Source organism: Neoarius graeffei, chromosome 11, assembly GCF_027579695.1.
Source record: "Neoarius graeffei isolate fNeoGra1 chromosome 11, fNeoGra1.pri, whole genome shotgun sequence".
In the NCBI taxonomy this organism is placed as follows: domain Eukaryota; kingdom Metazoa; phylum Chordata; class Actinopteri; order Siluriformes; family Ariidae; genus Neoarius; species Neoarius graeffei.
The window spans coordinates 75199314-75216497 of NC_083579.1; the positions used below are offsets into that span (position 1 = coordinate 75199314).

The 17184-nt window shown below is 42.0% G+C and overlaps 1 protein-coding gene across 3 annotated transcripts in view; it reads left to right on the plus strand.

Moving 5' to 3' along the window:
* The window catches only part of si:dkey-16j16.4 (uncharacterized), a 108547-nt gene that overhangs the window by 19627 nt on the left and 71736 nt on the right, over positions 1–17184 (plus strand). The window lies entirely within an intron of this gene.

Here is a 17184-nt window from a genome sequence, read left to right on the forward strand (position 1 = left end):
TTAATTATTTTTGTTTAGTGGACCGAAAGCTACTGAATTCGGATCACAGACTTCCAATTTTATTAGTTTTTTAAAAAAACAGAACAATTCATGAATTTATCGCCACGTGGCCCGAAATTCTCCGCTAATTTTTCCTGCTTCACCATGACCCGATTCAAGATACTACGTCATGCATGACGTGGTGGGCTTTCTCTGTTTGTGCAAGGCAAACAATTGTGGGATACAAATTTGAAACAGGAGAGAAAAATGGAGGATGTGAGTGTGCGAATGAAACGTGAAAGACCGACTACAGTAACGGAAAGAAAGCAAGAAGAAAAGATGTTATGTTATATACGAAGGAAAGGAAACGCAGGACCAAACTAATAAATATCGTAGTCTGGCTAACGCGACAAAGCTCTCCAAGCTATTGGTCTGGCCAAGATATTAAGCCCAACCGTTTCCCAGAGCACGTGGTTGACCCGCCTCCCTGAAATGCCTCAGTTTGCTACTGGTCGAAGCCAGAAAAGGCTGTGACGAAGCTTAAACCAATCACATCACTCTTTCCTCTGACGTATGCGACGCGACGGGGCTAACTGGTAGATTAAACTCTTACCGAAGCCGGTCGGGAGCAAGGCGAAAACGTCCTTCCTTTCAATAAATACCTCCAGGGCTGCTCTTTGCTCCGTTTTCAATGAGAACTTCCCGTTGAATGCTTTCAATACAGCATCTATGCGTAATAAATGCGGAAGCGTGAATGAAGCGCTTCCGGCATAGATTCTGTAAACAATCTATGGCTTCTGGTCGCAGTTCTACTACGTCACTGCCTTGAACACGCCTCTACCCAGGGCCGTTGGAGATGCTCAAAGTTGATTGGTTCCCGATTTTTCGGGAGCTTGGAAGAGCTGGAGATAGCTTGCCTTGCCAGACTAAGCTCGCAACAGGCCCTCGTGTTGCGTCACGCTTAGGATGGGCGGGCCCAGGCTATAAATATCGGCGCTCAGGGAGCACCTCGGTGTGATCAGCTGTTCGTTTAGCGACAGAATGATGGAACCGTCAGTGCACGCTCAAAGGGAAACCTGTACAGTAGATGGCAGTAATGCAACACTGTGGATGCCAGCTGCCGTAAAGCCAAAAACAAGAAGAAGCAGAAGGTGGTAAACCTGCGCATGCGCACACGGACTTCCTCTGTCTGCTCATACTTGCCAACTTTTCAAAATTCTCATGCGGGAGAAAAGTGCGTGAACGACATTTTCAATTGGCCGAGGGTCTGATGCGCGGTTGAAATGATAAAAACAGTGGATCCCAATTCATTGCAAGCCATTTGAAATTTATACAATTAAAGAGTTTTTGAATTGTTGATATTGTTCTATCAATTACTATAGGTTATGGGATTCGTGTTTTAGGCATGAGAGAGCTCAGAGTGAAAAATCTGAAATAATACTCATCTTGAATTTTAATATAATAACAATGAAAGGGACGTCTTAAATCAGATTTTGAGCTGAAAAATCTCATGCCTGAATATTGTATCCATACAGAGACCCACAGAAAATAACACAAGTGATGCTTTAGAAGAATGTTTATCATTTCTTCAAATAGTCACAGTGAATGAAAGTATTATTGGATTGCATCGAATGTGTTTTCCTTCTGTAAGCTCATGTAAAAATACAGAGAACTATAATATCATATATAAATTAAATTTTCATAAGATTTAACCAAAATAGTAACAACTCAATTAAATAAATACTGCACTGTCTTAGTACGACTAAAATGCATCTCTCTCACTAAACACTTTCCAACAGAATTTTTAAAAAGCGCAAGAAATCCTATCAAAATCCTCTCGGAATGCATCAAAGGAATTTGCTCATTTGCAAACGTTGACTGAAAGTTTTCAAACAAAATTTAAAAATGGCACTATAAATACTACCATACTATCAAAATACAACCCCGATTCCAAAAAAGTTGGGACAAAGTACAAATTGTAAATAAAAACGGAATGCAATAATTTACAAATCTCAAAAGCTGATATTGTATTCACAATAGAACATAGACAACATATCAAATGTCGAAAGTGAGACATTTTGAAATTTCATGCCAAATATTGGCTCATTTGAAATTTCATGACAGCAACACATCTCAAAAAAGTTGGGACAGGGGCAATAAGAGGCTGGAAAAGTTAAAGGTACAAAAAAGGAACAGCTGGAGGACCAAATTGCAACTCATTAGGTCAATTGGCAATAGGTCATTAACATGACTGGGTATAAAAAGAGCATCTTGGAGTGGCAGCGGCTCTCAGAAGTAAAGATGGGAAGAGGATCACCAATCCCCCTAATTCTGCGCCGACAAATAGTGGAGCAATATCAGAAAGGAGTTCGACAGTGTAAAATTGCAAAGAGTTTGAACATATCATCATCTACAGTGCATAATATCATCAAAAGATTCAGAGAATCTGGAAGAATCTCTGTGCGTAAGGGTCAAGGCCGGAAAACCATGCTGGGTGCCCGTGATCTTCGGGCCCTTAGACGGCACTGCATCACATACAGGCATGCTTCTGTATTGGAAATCACAAAATGGGCTCAGGAATATTTCCAGAGAACATTATCTGTGAACACAATTCACCGTGCCATCCGCCGTTGCCAGCTAAAACTCTATAGTTCAAAGAAGAAGCCGTATCTAAACATGATCCAGAAGAGCAGACGTCTTCTCTGGGCCAAGGCTCATTTAAAATGGACTGTGGCAAAGTGGAAAACTGTTCTGTGGTCAGACGAATCAAAATTTGAAGTTCTTTATGGAAATCAGGGACGCCGTGTCATTCGGACTAAAGAGGAGAAGGACGACCCAAGTTGTTATCGGCGCTCAGTTCAGAAGCCTGCATCTCTGATGGTATGGGGTTGCATTAGTGCGTGTGGCATGGGCAGCTTACACATCTGGAAAGACACCATCAATGCTGAAAGGTATATCCAGGTTCTAGAGCAATATATGCTCCCATCCAGACGACGTCTCTTTCAGGGAAGACCTTGCATTTTCCAACATGACAATGCCAAACCACATACTGCATCAATTACAGCATCATGGCTGCGTAGAAGAAGGGTCCGGGTACTGAACTGGCCAGCCTGCAGTCCAGATCTTTCACCCATAGAAAACATTTGGCGCATCATAAAACGGAAGATACGACAAAAAAGACCTAAGACAGTTGAGCAACTAGAATCCTACATTAGACAAGAATGGGTTAACATTCCTATCCCTAAACTTGAGCAACTTGTCTCCTCAGTCCCCAGACGTTTACAGACTGTTGTAAAGAGAAAAGGGGATGTCTCACAGTGGTAAACATGGTCCCAACTTTTTTGAGATGTGTTGTTGTCATGAAATTTAAAATCACCTAATTTTTCTCTTTAAATGATACGTTTTCTCAGTTTAAACATTTGATATGTCATCTATGTTCTATTCTGAATAAAATATGGAATTTTGAAACTTCCACATCATTGCATTCCGTTTTTATTTACAATTTGTACTTTGTCCCAACTTTTTTGGAATCGGGGTTGTACATTGTCATGCAAAATTTCACTAAACACTTTAGAAGTTGTACAGTTTGTTTCTGAAATGCTATGGAAGACTAGTTTAATTTTACACTCAAATGTCCATTATATTCTGATTTAAGGTATCTTTACCTTAAAAATGTGTAACTGGCTGGTCGAGCATTTGCTTATCCATGGAAATTCATTCTCCCATGCATCCTGATATTTGCATTCATATTTTTGCCGTTTGGTATTGGGTTTAGAGGCCATGATGAATGACTGCTTGTAAAAAAAATGTCAGACAGCCTGGGTGAATCCTACATTACGGAAGTGACTGTCCTTCTGTTCGTTGGTTGGTTAAAAATCAGTTGACGTCAGCAGTGTTTCTCATACGATTCTGATTGGACATAATCGGGAGTATTTTTAACTTGGCGGTAAGGATTTCCCAAAACCGGGAGATTTTCCAGTTTTTAACAAATACGATCGGGAGGCGGGAGACGGAGGCTAAAATCGGGAGCCTGTATGGTCTGCTTGACTACATGAAGCGAGCGATTTCATGCACATTATTATATTATTAAACATCCACACATAGCATCTGCCTGAACTTCCTCCAAACACAGCTGGGCTTGACTGTACACTAGGGTATATTTATTATTAAATTTGTATTAATTAACAATTATAATTATTATTACAACAATTGTTAAGCAATTTGTTATATAAAAGTACTTTACACATCTTTCAATGAATTTATTTTATAATCATGATTTATTTATTTAATATACGTGTATTTATCAAAAGTGAGGTGATGTAGCCTGGCTAACGCAACTTCAAAGCTCTCCGAGCTATTGGTCTGGCCAAGATATTAAGCCCAACCGTTTCCCAGAGCCCGTGGTTGACCCGCCTCCCTGAAATGCCTCAGTTTGCTACTGGTCGAAGCCAGAAAAGGCTGTGACGAAGCTTAAACCAATCACATCACTCTTTCCTCTGACGTACGTGACGCGACGGGGCTAACTGGTAGATTAAACTCTTACCGAAGCCGGTCGGGAGCAAGGCGAAAACGTCCTTCCTTTCAATAAATACCTCCAGGGCTGCTCTTTGCTCCGTTTTCAATGAGAACTTGCTCCATGTTCGTAATGTTTCTAGTGAATGAAGCGCTTCCGGCATAGATTCTGTAAACAATCTATGGCTTCCGGTCGCAGTTCTACTACGTCACTGCCTTGAACACGCCTCTACCCAGGGCCGTTGGAGATGCTCAAAGTTGATTGGCTCCCGATTTTTCGGGAGCTTGGAAGAGCTGTAGATAGCTTGCCTGGCCAGACTAAGCTCGCAACAGGCCCTCGTGCGGGCCCAGGCTAGAGGTTTTTGCATGATCCAATAAAAATAACTTCAAAAAAGTAATATATGAGTAAAAGTTCACCAAATGCAACATCAGGAAAGTAGAAATTTTGAAAACACTTTCACAGTCATAACCCTACGGTACACACAATACTGTAAAGCTCTTGAACAGACTTTACATACATGAAGTGTGAGTTCTTGGGGGCGTCGTGGCTCAGGTGGATGGGGCGCCGTGCCGTGGATCCGGGGACCCGGGTTCGATTCCGACCCGAGGTCATTTCCCGGTCCCTCCCCGTCTCTCTCTCCCGCTCATTTCCTGTCTCTACACTGTCCTGTCCAATAGAGGTGCAAAAAGCCCAAAAAAATATCTTTAAAAAAAAAGAAGTGTGAGTTCTTTAGGCCAGTATACAGACGGGAAATTAAAAAAAAAAAGATTAACTGACTGTGTGAAATAATTTCCTAATTGCTATACGTCCCGAAAATGTACACCGAGATCAGAAGAATACAAACATATATCATTTTGGTCTAATATTGATTTTTATTCTCAAAATATAAACATGCTATAAATAATACACGAATAATAGAGAGAGAGAGAGAGAGAGAGCATTCAGCTTTAAATTTAGCATCCGGGACATTTAACCATCTTAAGTAAACAAAAACTGGAAAGTATATGGTGGACATAAAGTTAATACTGCCAAGAAGTAATTTAAATTGAGCTTGTAAACCGAGCTTTTTGTTTCTTCCTGCAGGTTTTTGTGTCTGCTGTCTCTGGGAAACATTTGTTGCTTTGCCTGACATTGAATTTAGGAAGAACAAACCTACTTCAGAGAATTTGTGACCTTTTTAAACAACAATCTCCTCTTTTTCTGAAGTAGTTTTGTCACATTTGGGGCCTTTATTTCTCTACATGGTGGCTAGTTGGCGCTAGCTTGCTTGTGAGTCCCTGGCTAAGTTTCTTCTCCCTCAGTCTGTAGAGTAGAAAGCACAAAAAAAAAAAAAGGTTAAAATGTAAGATTTGCTCCTGCTCTGGAATAAAGGACAAAACTAGAAAAGTATTTTATCAAATAACATAAATACAAATGATCAGTATTTTAATCAAACTATCTGAATCATGATTGCTAACATCACGTTGTGTGTGTTTATGCTAACGTGGGCCAGGTACATGCTAGCTAGTTAGCTAGCTCCTGAATCCTGAAGTTTCCATCAATGAAGAGTTTATAACATCAATGAAACTGACTTCATGTTAAAACTGTTAATGTTATAGTCAGGCTGTCTGTTGTTGCCCAAATGAGGATGGGTTCCCTTTTGAGTCTGGTTCCTCTCGAGGTTTCTTCCTCATGTCGTCTGAGGGAGTTTTTCCTTGCCACCGTCGCCACAGGCTTGCTCACTGGGGATAGATTAGGGATAAAATTAGCTCATGTTTTAAGTCGTTCAAATTCTGTAAAGCTGCTTTGCGACAGTGTTTATTGTTAAAAGCGCTATACAAATAAACTTGACTTGAATCATATTTTATTGTGGATTAGAGGTGTAAATTTTCTTAAAAAAATAGTTTTGAAGATTAATATTTAGTCCCAGAGACGGTTCAAAATAAGTCCTCATTTTAATTTTTAATCTCCGTTTGGTTTTCATTTATTTGCTCGCAACATTTATTTCTTGTCACTGTTAATTCGCTGGATTTTGCAGTTCTTAGGTTTATGTAGTTAGGATCAGTTCAGAATGGTGGATTAATGATGACGTCCCTGTTCAGGCCACAGGGCAGACTCGTGCCCCTTTCCCACCAAAGCAGTTCCAGGGCTGGTTCGGGGCCAGTGCTTAGTTTGGAACCGGGTTTTCTGTTTCCACTGACAAAGAACTGGCTCTGGGGCCAGAAAAACCAGTTCCAGGCTAGCACCAACTCTCTGCTGGGCCAGAGGAAAGAACCGCTTACGTCAGCGGGGGGGCGGAGTTGTTAAGACCAACAACAATTGCAAGACCGCGAAAGGTCGCCATTTTTAAGCGCCGAGAAGCAGCAGCTGTACAAACGCGAAGTCATCCATTATTGTTGTTGTTGTTGCTGCTGCTTCTTCTTCTCTGTGTTGTTGTTGCTGCTTCGATATTCGCGCCAAGGTTTATGCAAACGCAGCGACGTAACTGACGTATACAGCGACGTAATGACATGGCTCCCCTTAGCACCGCGAGCTATGGAAAAGCAAACTGGTTCTCAGCTGGCTCGCAAGTTGAACGAGTTGTGAACCTGAACCAGCCCCGGCCCCGAACCAGCCCTGGAACTGATTTGGTGGAAAAGGGGTATCAGAGAAGCAGCCTTGGGCCCAAAGGGTCGCTGGTTTGATTCCCTGGTCTGGCAGGAAAAATATGAAGGGAATTGAATGAATGAATGAATGAATGAATGAGCAGCACTTTCCCCTCCCTCTGTATCATGGTTGAAGTGCCCTTGAGCAAGACACCGAACCCATAACTTCTCCCCGGGCGCTGTAGCACAGCTGCCCACTGCTCTGGGTATGCGTGTGTGCTCATTGCTCATGCGTGTGTTCACTGTTTCAGATGGGTTAAATGCGGAGGAGGAATTTCACCGTGCTTGAGTGTACATGTGACAAATAAAGGTGGCTTCTTCTTTTGTTCACTCTGTTTGCAATTCAGCATCCAAAAAAAAAAAATCCTTCCTCGAAAGGCTAAAGTCGGGTATGCTAAAATAATCCGACTGTCTGAATACAGCCAGTTAAACCCAAACTCTGAGGAGGAGGCTAACTCTGAGGAGAAAACAAAACACTATAATTTATCCAGACGTGTGTGTGTGTCTGTGTGTGTGTATATATATGGATAACGCAATGCAAATTAAAACCTGTTGTTATTCCCTGCCAATAAGAACATGGAGAGCATTTTGCACAGCTAAACCTGGAAGCTTGATCCCAACTCTGCGGTGCACCTCTTCCCTGAACGGCGCATGACAACACATCTACAGTTTCATCTTTATATTGTTTGATACCAGGCAACTTATCTCACACAAAATTCGCTCTTGGAGTTCATTCTTTCACACATCAGATGTGATATGCGAATGTGCTTTTACTGTAGATGTGTTATTTTTGACTTGGCAGGCTGCATAGTGTAGACACTTTCACACAAATGTAGAAAAAGTAGGTTTATAAAATGGACCTTGCACTGCGTAGAACAAAGACTAATCCAAAGTTCAGTGTTTTTTTTCTTTTTATTTACATTTGTGTTATTTTACTCTTGGCAAATGAAACCTCAAACCCAACCCACCTCCAAAGTTCAACTCATCACGTGAAGTTTATACCACAGCACTGTGGAATTCTCAAATGTGATTATTCAGGTGTTGAAGATGTTGACTGACTTCCTATAACAGCAGCTCTGACGGTAGTTTCGGCTGCAGCGTTTATATTAATCTACTCGTTCTAACGTTATCTTTTCTGTAGTATAGAGATCTTGCAGTCACGTGACCGGAAAGTTAACAGCCGCCATCTTGTCGGCAAACAACACAGCTGAATACTGCTGCACTCGTGTACAGAATGGATCAATTTCAACCGACGGATTACACGGCTCATTTTTCTAATGAACAGATAACTAGATATGTCTAAAATAAACGATCTACAGATTAGTGACCCTTATGGCTTACCGGACGTAGTTTTCACGACCGTGTCAGTGGATGTTGAACTGCCAGAGGTGGAATACCCGGACGTGTATAATTACCTCATCAACTTTCCCTCGCTGTTCAGTGGCGAAGCACTGCGTGCTTATAAATCTTTGGACAGTTATCTTTACAGAAATTCAGGATTTGTCAGCCCCCCTAAGATGTGGCATCTTGTAAAGAAGAAAATAACAATCCTCATTGGACGGGTAAGTCACTTAAGTATTGAGCACTAGAACTGATGCTAGATATATCAGTAGTATCTAGCATAGCACTGACCAGCCGATTATGGTTGAATCATACATGGCATATATATTTATTTATAAATCCTTATAAGGATTTATTCTTATATTTATAAGGATTTACTACTAAGACAGTGGTAAATTCTTATAAGTTCTCTACTGTTTTTTTTCGTACCACACCGCTAAAGACCCGATCCACCCCCCCGCCCCAACCCTTTTCTCAGGCTCCCGCTTCCCGGAATTTTTTATTAGAGCAAGTCATAAACTTATGCTGCAAATAACCACATGGATATACTGAAATAAATACATGACGAACCTGAGATGAAATGTTCACTGCACAGGCGCCAGTGATCGTTCCTTCCAGTCGGTACCCATGCCTTGTTCTTGTTGTTTGGATCAGCCCGGCCGATAGCAGCAATCCATTTTGCGCGCCTGTCAGGGTCCCATGGCAGCCTATGAAACTAACTTCCTGTTTTCTGACCTCTCCTGTTGTGGCATTTATATGCCATGCAACTCTCCGGCATTGTGGCACGGTAATATTTGAATATTTCGGCGGAAAATAATGAAAGTCAGTGTCGGAAAGATGGCGGAAATATGGCGTTTAACCAACAAGATGGCGTTTGTCTACAATCTGGAGCGGATGTGACGTCACATGCAAGTGCTCCATACACTCGCTGGCCACTTTATTAAGTCAAGTTTATTTGTATAGCGCTTTTAACAATAGACATTGTCACAAAGCAGCTTTACAGAATTTAAATGACTTTAAGCATGAGCTAATTTTATCCCTAATCTATCTAGCAAGCCTGTGGTGATGGTGGCAAGGAAGAACTCACTCAGACGACACGAGGAAGAAACCTCGAGAGGAACCAGACTCAAAAGGGAACCCATCCTCATCTGGGTGATAACAGATAGCGTGATTATAAATAACTCGCTTCTATAGCAGTGTCCTGTAGAGTCACGAAGTATAACTGTGTGTAATCAGGAAATTCATTATAGTTTTCACATGAAGTCTGTTTTGTTGAGGTTATAAACTGTTCGTTGATGAAGACTTGAGTGCAAAACTGTTCATGACAACTGCAGTCCTCAGCCATAAATGTATTACTGTAAGTGTCCAGAGCATCTTCCAAGTGCGACTTTCGACTATCCATATGGGGTCGTCCTCCACAGGAGTGATGTGATGAGACTCCAGCCAGAAGTAGGGCATCAGGATGGATCAGGCAGGTCCGAAGAGCAGGAGAGATCAGCGTCACTGGTGTCTCGGGATGGACATGTAACTCAACAGAGAGGGACGGACAGAAAGAAGAGACGGGACGGGGGGGAGGCGAACACAGGTTGTTAGGTATGCCCAATGTCACCTGAAGAGTAAGAACAGTATACATTTTGCGCTGAGTGTGAGCAGGGACTCCAGCAAGACTAACTATGACAGCATAACTAAAAGAGGAGAGCCAGAAGGTAACACAGGCATGAGGAAGCCCCGGGACATAAAGCAGCAGCCACTACACCATGAACAAACCCGAGTGAGAGGTGTGTGTGTGTGTGTGTGTGTGTGTGTGTGTGTGTGTGTGTGTGTGTCAGCATCCATGCATCATTTTACCAGAACACACTATGCCTGAGGATCCTCCAGATCTCCTCCTTTACCTAATAAAAACTATTAACAAGGTCTTGACTAAACAGATATGTTTTCAGCCTAAACTTAAACACTGAGACTGTGTCCAAGTCCTGAACACTACTTGGAAGACTGTTCCATAACTGCGGGGCTTTGTAAGGAAAGGAACACCCGTACACCTGCTGTTTGATACAGCTCTCTAATCAGCTGATCCCTTGACAGCAACACAATGCGTAAAATGACGCAGATACAAATCAAGCACTTCGGATGATGTTCGCAATGTTCAAACATCAGAATAGGAAAAAAATTGTGATCTCAAAGTGTGACTTTCTTTCACTGTGGCATCATGGGTGTTGGTTTGAGCTAGCCTGGGAAATCCCATGCTGCTTTGCACAATCGTTCCGATCTGAAAAGACAGCATGGAAACTATGGTCTAAAGGCTCGCCTGAGTTAGGGAGCCAATCAGAGAGTGGGGAGGGGTGGAAAGATGATGACGCGTATTACTTGACAAACGGAAGCTTGTAGTTTATTTGGGACTGTTTACGGATCACATTTAACATGGCGGCGAGCGATACGAACCAAACTTTCGATCAAGCTTTAGACACTGTTCTGAATAGTTTAGAGCGAAAGTTTGTTTTAAAAAAAGAACAGCGTTTGGCGTTACAGTCTTTCTTCGTCGCTCTAACTACGTCACCGGGTACAACTGCCATGATTGGCCATGGGCTACGTATACGCCAAATGATAGACATTCGCAACGTCCAATAAACGGCCGTTGACAATCGTAAACCACACCTCCCCTACGAGAAATTCAGTAGGCGGATTCCAGACCATATTTCACTTGTGATATGGTCTGGTGTTAACCAGACTAGGTTTGAGCCAGATGAGCACGAGGTTTGAGTAGTTCAGAAACTGCTGATCTCTTGGGGTTTTCACACACAACAAACAGTCTCGAGTTTGCACAGAATGGTGCAAAAAACAAACAAAAAAAACACTGAGTGAGTGAGCGAGCAAGTGACAGTTCTGTGGGTGGAAACAAACGCCTTGTTGATGAGCGAGATCAGAGGAAAATGGCCAGATTCAAGGTGGTTCGAGCTGCCGGGAAGGATGTAGTAACTCATATAATCACTCATTACAACTGTGGTGAGCAGAAAAGCATCTCGGCATGCAACAGCAGAAGAACGCTTTGGGTTTCACTCCTGCAGCCAAGAACAGGAGTGTTAGGCTACGTTCACACTGCAGGCTGAAGTGACTCAAATCCGATCTTTTCGCCCATATGTGACCTGTATCTGATCTTTTATTGACAATATGAACGACACAGATCCGATTTTTTTCAAATCCGACCCAGGCCGTTTGGATATGTGGTCCTAATTCCGATTCCTATCCGCTCTTTTCATATGCGACTTCAGTCTGAACCGCCAGGTCGCATTCATCCGACTTACACGTCATCAACAAGCCACAAACGTCACTATTCTGCGCTGAAGTAGGCGGCGGGTCTCTCAAAAAAAGTTACAACAACATGGCGCATAATCACGGGCGCAGATAGAGGGTGGGACGGGTGGGATTCGTCCCACCCAGATTTAAATTCACCTCGTTCGGTCCCCCCCACTTATAGGGAGGAAAAAACGTCTATGCTGTCTTTCTTTGCATAAGGCAAACCTCACGGAAAAATCAAAAGACTAATTACCATTCGGTTTATTGAGGTGCACAGCAGTGTATACATAGTTGCAACAACTCACATAAAACAAAACAAAGACTGATATTCGGTTGGTTGAGCTGCGCAGACTGCACAGGTTGCGAGCTCGAGCTTGGTTGCTATGGTAACCCACAAGAAGTTTGACAGGCATATCGGGGTTGGGGTTGGTTTGCTGGCAGCTTTGTCCCCCCCAGTTCAAAAAACGTATCTGCGCCCCTGCGCATGACATCAATGCGAGGGACGCTTCGGGCTGTGAAGGTTCTGAATCTTCTCAATGGAAGGACGCAGAGGTTAGGGAGCTGATTTCCATTTGGGGGGATGCAGCTATTCAAGCTAGATTGGATGGGTCATACCGCAACCGGGCGGTTTTACTTCCGTAAACACTGGCCATGCTCACTGCGTGTGACTTCGTCGTATCCTGCAATGCGCATGCGGAACACTTTTAGGTCGCTTTTCGTTCATACTGAGGATCGCATACAAGTCGCATATATTTGTTAATGTGAACGACCTCACAAAAAAATCGGATTTCACAAAAAAATCAGAATTGAGCATTAAGCCTTGCAGTGTGAACGTAGCGTTAGAATCAAGAACAAGTTCCTGTTAAAGTGGCCAGTGAGTGTAACTTGCACAGGGACTGATACGGAGGATATGCCACATAAACAGATTAATAAGCGTTTGTAATTGTTGATCGGGTGAAGTTTAGCGTAAAGAGATGTTTAAGGAGTCTCAAAGCTGTAACGTGAAGTTTTCAGAGGACTTACTTTACGCTTTGCTCTTGGTTGGTAACATGACAATCTGTGCTTTTTTTTTTTTTTGGCTTATAAATTCTAAGAGAGAGAAATAAGAGAAGCTTGTGAAGGAATGACTGTTTTTGTTTGTTTATTTGGAATGATGTATTTTGCAGATGTTTCACAACATAACTATAAACAGATTAAAAATTAGAACATCTTGTTATTTAATCATTGATTTTTTTTTTTAAATAATCCCCCCCCCCCAAGTACAATAATGAGGCTGTCCACATTTATTTCCTCTTTGCCACTTAATAATCCTTTGGAACAGACTAAAAAGGTTCTCAGTTAAACTCTAAGGACAGCTGTGGAAAAGGAAATTGGAAAAATCCAGTATGAGCTTAAACGAGTTAAGGATTACCATGTGAGGCGCTCGGTGAGGTTGAGAACAGCCTTCTCACAACTTCCTAACTTTCTGCAACGAATGTTAAGCTTAGCACAAGGCCAGGGCTTGCAGAAAGGAGCGTTTTGTAGAAAAACAGGTTGCACTTATTGCTCCCTCCACCTCCTTCCTGGATGTTTATGAAGACAAAATGATTAATTTGTTTTTCCCAGTGTGTGTGGAACAGAGGTCTATAACTGGCGTGATGCACTGCAATGTCAAGCAGAGGTTTTACCAGATTTTTAACTTCAACTGGTGCATCACGTGACTCATCATGCTAGTTAATCCTGCTGTGTTTGTCAACAGTTACGTGATTGCCATCCCAGCAAATCAGCCCTCGGTTTCATAGGCACGTACACACCGTGACCTTGTGCAGAGAGTGCTTTTCACTGTGGGAAACCTTACACCGCCCTCCCGTATCCTCTGCCAGTGCCGCAACACTCTTTCCACAGTCTGGAGATGAAATGTAGACAGTGGAGAGATTGGAAGAACTCTCCTTAAAGTTGCCATAAGTAACCTTAGATGTGCTCTGCCAAAGTGGTGCAGCTAAGTAAAGAAAGTGGTGCATGTACAACTGTATGGACAGACACACTGTTTTTTTAAATTCCAGTGCATTGCTTAGTTTAATGAGGATCATTAGCTAAAGAAGGAGACGGACAGATTCTTTCTCATGTTCGTTCTCTAACCTGCGATGCACTTTTGCAGTGAAGCTATTTTCTAAGGTTATCCATGTTCTTCCGGACAAATCACATTCTCTGGATATTTAACAGTTATTCCACGAAATCGAGTCGTACATGAGCTGATAGCTGATGAGGTGCGTAGCACTGAGTTGTCTATAATCTGTGTTCGATGAGAGTGGAATAACTTTTTGTTGTTTTTTTTGTTTTCTATCCACATTCACTGGATTTTGAGAAACGGAGCATTTTAATTTTTTGCAAATTCGATAAATAAAAACTTTATACAAAATGTCCGACAAAATAATTTCCGCTTAGAATGTAAAAAAACCTTTGAAATGACAGGAACAATTTGTGAAAAATGCTATAATAATAATTCTTGAAAAATAAGGGGGCAGCACGGTGGTGTAGTGGTTAGCGCTGTCGCCTCACAGCAAGAAGGTCCGGGTTCGAGCCCCGTGGCCGGCGAGGGCCTTTCTGTGTGGAGTTTGCATGTTCTCCCCGTGTCCGTGTGGGTTTCCTCCGGGTGCTCCGGTTTCCCCCACAGTCCAAAGACATGCAGGTTAGGTTAACTGGTGACTCTAAATTGACCGTAGGTGTGAATGTGAATGGTTGTCTGTGTCTATTGCCGCTTTTCTACTACAAACGCGGCTGAGTCGGGCTGAGCCGTGCCGTGCTGAGTCGGGCTGAGCGGGGCTGTTGGAGTTGCATTTCGACTACAACCGCGCTGAACCGTGCTGGCTGGAAGTGGGTGGACACATTGGGTGGAGTTAGCGAAAGTGGGTGGACGTCAGGTGATGTCGTTAAGCAGCGCAAACAGTGACATCAGTGAGCTTTTAAGCGGTAGTCTCACGACCCGAATAGTAAACAATAAACATGGAGGACATGGAGTCGTTAGTGTTGCTGGTCTTGGTGCTGTGGCTTGTTGTCACCGACAACGCGGACAGATGCTGGCAAGAGCGTATAGATGAGGCGAGGCGCATAAGGCTTCAGAAATTCTCGTAATTCGTAATTCTTCTTCTTCCGGGTTTGCGGTGTTTACAGATCCCAGCGTGCTCGCGGGGCGTGTGTGGGCATGTGAGGACACTCCTCCTCACCAATCAGTGCACAGGGGAGTGTCTGCTCACGCCCCCAGCCTCACTCGGCACGGTTTGGCTCGCTTCAGCCCCACTCCAAAACCGTGCGAGTTTTAGGGGCTAAGCAGGGCTGAAGCGAGCTGAGTCGTGCTGGTTTTTGGTAGTCGAAACGGGAGCCGTGTCGGGCTGAAGTGAGCTGAAGCGAGCTGAAAAAGGGTAGTGGAAAAGGGCCATATGTGTCAGCCCTGTGATGACCTGGCGACTTGTCCAGGGTGTACCCCGCCTTTCGCCCGTAGTCAGCTGGGATAGGATCCAGCTTGCCTGCGACCCTGTAGAACAGGATAAAGCAGCTAGAAATGATGAGATGAGGTGAAATAAAAATAAGATGCGTTCTTACCATCAGATATTTTAATTCCATATTTTGTTGCTTTTTTTTTTGTGTATTTTTTTGGGTTTTGTTTTCGAGTAGAGTTTTTATTTCATCCTCGGTTGATTCAGCAACGTGCTCCGTCACTACTTTCTTCTTCTTCTTTAGGTTTTTTTTTTCTTTTGGCAGTTGGCAAATCAACTTTAAGGTGAATTACTGCCACCGACTGGGCTGGAGTGTGGAACAGGCGATATTGGGGGACACACACAACTATATTCTTTCACTATTTCTGTTTCTTTTAAATACTTGATAACAAAATGATACATCTGGCTTGATATGGTCTGCCATTTTGTTTTTCTCTACTCATGGTATATGAGCTGATAGCCTAGTGGTACTGTAGAGTAGCCAGTCAGAGCGTGCGATTGCTCATATCCAGTGAATGTAGATGAATGTAGATAATATAATATATGCACAACTAATGCACATGACCTCACATTAATCACACTTCCTGCAAAATAATTATTCAGTTTGAATTTTACTTGTCAGAAGGAATAAACAGCCAACCTTCTCTATAAATGTAAATAAAAACCCTTGTTTAGCAACTGCTCAAGTACTTGTCAGTCATGGATTTAATGCAGATGGTCACGTTTCAGACTTCAGTGTTTTTGTGGGTTTCAGTTCACTAGGGAATTGTAACGTTCAGAGTGTTTGTGGTGGCTGGTCAAGTCAGGTTGAAGTCTCCGCTGTTGCTGACCTACAGTATATAATACTCTGTATAGAAGAGGCTGTATGTAAGGAATAAATCATGATGGGGGCATGCGATTATAGGAAAATAATCAACTAAGGGGGTGGTGTCATGTGGCCCGATGTAAAGTGGAGTTCTGTTAGTGAGCAGGTAATAATTGCAAAATAAACCCTGGTAAGGGTGATGCAGGACCCAGATTCAAAGCAGAGGGGTTTCGAAACACCTTGAAGGAGGTTTTTTTTTTCTTCCTCCTCAGTAATGTCCAGCTCCTTAATAAAGAACTCAATAATTTGACAAACTGTTGATTTCAAAAATGATTTTACTGATTTAAAAATAGGCATGTAATGATTCAACCAGTTCATGATTCGATTCGATTCACGATATTCAATTCACGATACAACATTAAAATTAAAAAATAAAATGAAGAAAATTTTATTACCAAAAAATTGCAACATTTATTTTCCTATTCTTTCGCAACTTAAATATTCCTTTTGTTAAGTTAAAATACAAACAAATGCACAAAAAAACCCTTTTGTTTCATTTTCTTAATAACCAATAATAATTATTTACCCACATTTATAAAGACTGGAGTAAAATATAATAACCTGTTAACTAAAATATTCCTTTTATTAAAAATGAAAAAGTTAATAACAAACAGGCCTTTTCTTAATAAACATTTATGAACATTTTGTACAACCTCCATCTGCTTCTCTTTAGTTTTCAACAGTCTGTAAAAAGAGAGCTCTGATTTCTTGGTAAATCTGTTTGTACAGTCAGGCGCACAACAGCTCTTTCCAATATAGATTGTTTGGTTTTTTTTTGTGTATTTTCGCAGCATTAGAGCTGTGTTACTTCCGCCTAAAGTGAAGTCACATACATTCCTTCTGTTTAACGTTATTGTGCCCTCTGATGTCTAAACAACACAATTACAGCTAGGAAAAAGTACAATAACGTTGCCTGACGATAATCTTGATTCATTTTTTATTTCATGGATTTGAATCGTTTTTAATTTGTATCACAGTTTATCATTGCATGATATATTATGTACCTATTTAAAAATGATTTTTTTTGCTTCCGCTAATGGCGTAGTCCATAGCAATTGACTGTTATACATGGCAACGGTCTGTTATTCAGAAATACCA